General features: G+C 41.9%; 1 pseudogene; it reads left to right on the forward strand.

The window, feature by feature from the left end:
• Positions 1-5,661: 5,661 nt before the first annotated feature.
• On the forward strand, positions 5,662-6,665 carry LOC132227046 (protein YIPF5-like; annotated as a pseudogene).
• Positions 6,666-7,300: the final 635 nt, after the last annotated feature.

Raw genomic sequence — 7,300 nt, forward strand, 5'->3', positions numbered from 1 at the left:
AATATTTAGGATTTACTTTATTATGAGTATGTAAACCCTATCCATAGATGAACCACTGAGCAACCCGGCCAGGGCTGCAAATTGGGTTTTTATTTAATCTTTTCATGCTAATAGGTTTACTTTTGTGCCTTTGGGCTTTTGGTGCTTTGTTTTTCCATTAGAAAAATACCTCCAAGGGAGCTAAGATCTTCAATGGACATTGAGTGAGCAGTATTGTTACATTCAATAAATACTGATTAAGCACCTGCTATGTGCAGTGCCTGGGCCAGGGAGGATATGGTGGTGAACAGGACAGACGTAGTCCTTACATTCTGGTGGAGAACACATGCAATATACAAGTGAACATATAAAATGATTGTTAGTTAGGTTTAGATATAGGGCATCAATAGAAGGAAGCTACAGTAGAGTGTCTGAAGGCACCAACACTAGAAAGAGTGATGAGGAGAAGCCCCTGAAGAGATGGCACTACAGGCACGAGGGCGGTGTGAAGTTTCTAGCCATGTGATGGGCACTCAGGCAGAAGCACTCCATTGCCAAGATCCCGAGTGGTAAAGGAACTTCATCAAGTTCAAGCAGGGACCAAGCACATGGACTGAAATAATCATTTGAGGTGGCATCCCATGCATTCATTTTTATGGATTTTTTTGAAAAATAATTTTGTTGTTTCAACCTTGGCAATTCAGAGTGAAGGGCAGGGATGTGTCCTCCTTGGGCTGAGCTGGGGCAGAACCAATGCTGGAACTGGAGCTCAGTCCAGGACTCTTTCATGGACTGTTGACTACAAACATGGCCTTGTTCAGGTGGATTCTGCTTTTTGAACCCCTCTTTAGTGAAATAGAGCAGAAAAAGGGGTTCTAAGGAGTCTAGCATCAGTTTGAATCTCAGCTACATACTAGTGTAACTTTGGACCAATCATTTAGTTCTTTTGAATCTCAGCCTTTTCATTTATAAAGTGGTAGTTATGCTACCTGCCTCTGGGGACCTTGTGAAGATCGTGGAAGAGGGTGAGCACTGAGCACAGTGACACAGCAGGCTCTCCAGAAAGACTTACCAAATTCATTAAAGAATTGAGCGTTCTGTTAAGTTTATTTATAATCTATTAAATGGACTTTATATGCATTTTGTTCTTGGAGTTATTGAGGTTATAAGAAGAAATTTCAGCCTGGTTGGTGTGGCTCAGTGGTCGAGCATCAACCTATGAACCAGGGTGCAGGCTGGATCCCAAGAGGGGGGGAGCGGGGGGAGGCATGCAGGAGGCAGACAATCAATGACTCTTTCATTATTGATGTTTCTATCTCTCTCTCCTTCCCCCTTCCTCTCTGAAATCAATAAAAATATGTTTAAAAAATAAATAAATTTAGTAATAGGAAATATAGAATAACACCCCCAGAGAGTAACACAGAGATTAACTCTGTCTTGAACTAATAATATAGACAAAGGAAATTTTCATTTTCTGATACTAAAGGCTTCAGTAACTCCTTAAATGCTTCTCTCCTCATTCACTCAAAGCACCTCTGCTCGATTTTAGCTAGGGAGAGGGACTGATAAATATTTAAGGGACATTTGTATCTTCTGTTGTCCCCAGACAACCAGAGAATCACATAGACTAGCACTTACTTCTGCTTTTTTTTCTACACACACACACACACATAAAAAACAAACAGACAAACAAACACCCCACAAAAAAGCAAACAACAACATGGAGGATTTAACACATTAACGTTTTGAGAGACAAGAAGAACTAAATAAGGGGGTTGAAATGGGACAGAGGGGAAGAGACGGTGAAGTCTCAACATTTTTGAGCATGAAAGAATGATTGTGAGTGAGAGAGAAAAAGAAAGAGGGTATAGAGAAAGACAGCAGAGTGGAAGGGACAGTGTTGGGAAAGGAGGAGAAAATGTAGAAAGAAGGACAATAGAAACATAGGGAAAGCAAATTGCACAAGCACTTGATTTGGTTGTGAGTCACTGAGACAGCTTGCCCGGGGCTGTTCCCTTGTTTGGGGTGTCTCCTAGCTTCAGTGTAGGTTTTCATGGTTCTGAAATGCTGCTTCTGTGGTTAATCATTATGCATATTTCTCCAATTACTCTAATCCTTAATATTTTAAAGGTTTAATTCTGAACAGCTCCCTACAGTGGAAATTATCTTCAAGATGATGCCTCATTAATATATTTACCTTGATTTGGTCCCTTGAGCTCAGTTTCTTGCTTCTTCAATACAAGGTTAAGTTCAAATTCCTTAACTGAGTATGTAAGGGTTACCTTATTGATCCCCACTCATCACCATGTTACCCCAGCGAGTCTGCTGTTTCCGCAGGGCTAGGTTGCTCTGTTTTCTGCCCCTTGGTATCATTCCCTCCTTTCTGAAATCTGCTTCCTCTCTACCTTCCTTTTCCTTTGGGGTCCTGCATATAATTCATCTCTTGGAGGTTTTCTGACCGATCCAGCCTGTGGCAATCTTTGCTTCCACTGAGATCTTATAGCTTTCATGGTTTGTATCACTGAAATATAAAATTACCTAATGCAGCTATTAGGTAATGCCCGATTGCCTGATCATCAATAGGTACATGTATTTGGGATGTCTACAGGTCGCTTCATCTTCAGATACAGCTTGAGCAAGGATCAAGTGATATTGCCAGGGCTTTCTCTTTCAGATCTCTTTGTTGTTGGCCTCATTTTCCCCATCGCAGATGGGCTTTCTCCACTCAGTTAGGGAACATGCCTCCTGACAGCTCCAAGCTCACTGCTTCAGCTGAGCCCAGTCCTGAGACCCACTGGTATAGCTTGGGCATTGTGGACTAATTACGATGTGTTCATTGGCCACACCTGAGTCATATGCCCATTCTTGTATTTTGTGGGCTGGAGGTGGCTCCACCGGAACCACATGGATCAAGAATGAGGAAGTGGTACATCTCAAAGGAAAACCAGGATGTTCTTACCAGTCAGCTTCTCTTCACTGTTTGGAATATGGGAAGAGTTTCATTCTGAGTTTTTGGCATAACAACATTCTGGTTAACGTCTGGCATTTTGCCAATGAAACCAGGAACGAAAAGGCCTTTTCCTGAGTCTCTGTTTCTTCCACTCTGTGTCCTCACAGAGGCCAGATGTGCAGGAATCCAGGGGTTATTGTACCAGAGTGGAAGAGAAGACAAGCCTGGCATGGGCTTTCGAAGTAGCCCCCACAGACAGCTGGGCCTGTCTCTTCCCATCCCTGTTTTGAGAAAGCAAGAGTATGATAGTTTCCATGGCTGCAACCAACCTGGGCCCTTTACCCAGCAGTGACTTCACTTCCCAGGTCAGGGAGGATTCTGATACACATCAGGGCCGTTACTACAGCTACGTCATCAGAGAGTTTCCGCCTCAGTTGAATGCTGGTCAGACTTCACCGTCTTACTCCCTCTGAGAGCTTTCCCTGGCCTGGGCCTCATTCCAGGCCCTCCTCCCAAAGAGTGAGGTTGCCTCAGGGGGGCTCGCTCCCCTCAGCACCTGCGAATGCAGGTCAAACATATTACAGTATCTTGCTGTCTGTGAGAAGATCTTCATGTGCACACCACGTGCATTTTCTTCATTACTCTCCTACATAGCTTTTATGTTCTGCTCATCTTTTCCGAACATATTGTTTTCCTCAGGATTGGAAAATTAGGTGACCCCCACCCCCCGCTCCAAAAAACACCACCACCACCACCATCAAAAAACAAAACACCTGACTCTGAAGCATTAGTTCCTTGAACTTGACAAAAAAAAACAACAACAAAAAAAAAACACATAAAAAGCCTCACTTGTTGTAGGTCTTTCTTTGTTGCTCAAACCGGCATCTGGTATTCTGTTCCAATAATTCCATGGAAATGGGCTATTTTAAATAGCTAGAGAAAGGGTGAGCACTGAGGGTAGATCTCATGTTTTCAGCTGTACTAACAGCCAGTCAGATACAAGCAATCATAATAAGCTTGTTTCCTAAATGAGTGGTCAAAGTCAACCCAGCTTTCGTTAATTGTTTTGTTTTGAGAGTTATGACCTGTGTTCATCCTGGAACTCCCACTCAGTGAAGGGAGGGATCTTTGCCTTTTCCTGCATTCCCTTCTCCAGGGACATGGTTTGTAGTGGCTCTGCCTAAAGCAGGTGCACAGTGGCTGCTGATCAAGATGATGGCAGCTTGGCCATCCACTCGTTGCCTGAGTTTCTCTATAAATAGCATGTGTGTAACCTAAAACATCTTCCTTCTTTATTTTGGAGGAAGATGTTGAGGACAGTTTATAATATGACTTGAGTCTTATTTTTCTTATTTTATTAATTGTAAGTGTACAACGCCGTAGAGTTTAGTCTATTCACAAAGTTGTGGTACTATTAAATTCCAGAACATTTTCATCACCCCCAAAAGAAACTCTGTACCCACTAGCAGCCATAAGCCATTTCCCACTCAACCTAGCTTCTGGAAATTCCCAATTTATTTTCTGTCTCTATGGCTTTGTCTATTCTGGACATTTCATAGAAATGGAATCACACAATATGTAACCTTTTGTGTCAGGTTTCTTTCAGTTAGCATAATGTTTTCAATGTTCACCCATGTATTAGTATTTATTAATACAGTGGGGCCTTGACTTACGAGTTTAATTCGTTCCGTGACGGAACTCGTAACTCAAATTACTCGTATGTCAAGTCATTAAAGTGAATGACTGAGACACGTGATGCTGGGCTGATGTTGTGGTGTTCACTGTGACGTTCGCTGCGCCAACTAGCGGTGGGGTATCTGAAGCTGGCTCATAACCCGAATTTTAGCTCGCAACTCAAAGCAAAAAATCGGCCGAGAGACAGCTCGTATCTCGAAAAATTCGTTAGTCGGGACACTTGTAAGTCAAGGCCCCACTGTACTTCATTCCTTTTTATAGCTGAATAATATTGCATTGTATAGCTACAGTATTCTACATTTTGTTTATTCATCAGTTGATGGATATTTGGGTTGTTTCTATTGTTCAGCTATTATTAATAATGCTGCAATGCCTTATTTGGTGTACAAATTTCTATGTATACATACATTTTTTAATTATCTTGGGTATATACCTAGGAGGGAATTCTTGGGTCATTTGGTAGCTCAATGTTTAACTTTTTGAGGAACTGCCAAACTATTTCCCAAATGTGCTGCACAATTTTCATTTCTACCAGCTGTGTATGAGGGTTCCACTTTCTTCAAATCCTTGCCAACACCTGTGATTGTCTATCATTTGATTATGGTCATCCTAGTGGGTATGAAGTGGTATCTCATTGTGATTTTGATTTGCATTTCCCTACAGGTTAAGAATGGTGAACATCTTTTCATGTGCTTATTGGCCATTTGTATATCTCTTTTGGCTAAATGCCTATTCAAACTTTTACCCATTTTTAAATTGGGTTATTTGTGTGTGTGTGTGTTTTTAAACTTTGTTTATTGTATGTGTGTTTTTTAAATAAACTTTATTTTTTAGAACAGTTTTATATTTCCCCAAAAGTTGTCAAGGTAGTTCAGAGTTCCTATATACCCTGCACCTAATTTCCTCTATTATTAACATCTGAATTACTTTGGCCTGTGACACAGCAACAGGGGCCAGATCAGGGTCTTAAGCTGAGTTTTGGGGTTTTCTTGGTGCTGCTGGAGCTACTGTGCTGCCCCGGTGTTTGATCATTTGCAATGTCAGGCTTTGATAATGTAAACACAGATTTCTGCCAGACAAATTACAGCATCGATGACCAATCTCAGCAGTCCTATGATTATGGAGGAAGAGGAGGACCCTATAGCAAACAGTGTGCTGGTTATGATGACTCACAGTAAGGCCGATTTGTCCCTCCAGGCATAACGTTGCCACAGCAGCCATACCCCAGGCAGATTTTCCACCAACTCAGACATTTACTCCAGCTACACCTCAGCTATTCTGTGGAAACAACCTTGAGGATGAGCCACCTTTGTTAGAAGAACTAGGTATAATTTTGACCACATCTGGCAAAAAACACTGTGTTACATCTATTGAAAGTAGCAGATGGCAGCGCCCTGCATGAGGCTGATCTGGCAGGACCTATGGATTTTGGCCTTGCCTTTGGAGCCTCCCTGTTAATGGCTGGCAAAATTCAGTTTGGCTATGTGTATGGGATCCATGCAAGTGGGTGCCTCGGAATGCTTTGTCTGTTAACCGTAATGAGTATGGCAGGTGTTACATTCGGTTGTGTGGCAAGTGTCCTTGGATATTGTCTTCTTCCCATGACCCTACTTTCCAGCTTTGCAATAATATTTTCTTTGCAAGGCATGGCAGGAATCATTCTCACCGCTGGAATTATTGGGTGGTGTACTTTTTCTGCTTCCAAAATGGTTTTAAAAATAATTTTATTGATTTTTAGAGAGACAGAGGGAAGGAGAGGGAGAGAGAGAAACATCAATGTGCGAGAGGGAGGCATTGATCAGCTGCCTCCTGCATGCCCCCTACCAGGGAGGGATCAAGCCTGAAACCCGTGCATGTGCCCCGACTGGGAATCAAACCAGCAACCTTTTGGTGCATGGGAAGGCTCCCAATAAACTGAGCCACAGTGGCCAGGGCTGCTTCCAAAACTTTTATTTCTGCATTAGCCATGGAAGGACAACTTCTAGTAACATACTCTTGTGCTTTGTTATATGGAGTCTTTGCCTTAGTTTCTATTTATTGAACTGAATTTATCTGGGATGTGGATATCATTGGGCCAAATACACGAAAAGAACTTCAAACTCTTAAACTGGACCAGCAAACTGCTGCAGTGTAACTCTTATGCAGATCTAACATTTGTCTACTGGAGCAGTGGAAATAAAATTTTTATAGAACTTTTGAATAATATATTGGATTTAGTCGCAGTGTGATTAGTTTAAGTGTTTGTGCTTACACAAATAAATGCTATTTTTTTCCTGTTCCTATAGCCTTTGCAAAACAACTTTGTTGTTGTTGTTAATCCTCACCCAAGGATATTTTTTTTATTGATTTTTAGAGAGAGTGGAAGAGAGAGGGAGAGACAGAGAAACATCGATGTGAGAGAGACACTTCAACTGGTTGCCTCCTGCACACACCCTGACCAGGGCCCAGGATCGAGCCTGCAATCATACGCGCCCTTTGCTGGAATCGAATCCAAGACCCTTCAGTCCACAGGCCAATGCTCTATCCACTGAGCAAAACTGGCTAGGGCAAAAAAACAGCTTTATCCCTTGCAAATATGATGTTTTTGACAGATTATTATCAACTATGAGAAACTAACTACAGAGCTGATAATCTTTCTTAAAAACAACCCAGTCATAGTAAAGAAGACATAAGACT

This window comes from Myotis daubentonii, chromosome 1 (assembly GCF_963259705.1).
Source record: "Myotis daubentonii chromosome 1, mMyoDau2.1, whole genome shotgun sequence".
NCBI lineage: Eukaryota > Metazoa > Chordata > Mammalia > Chiroptera > Vespertilionidae > Myotis > Myotis daubentonii.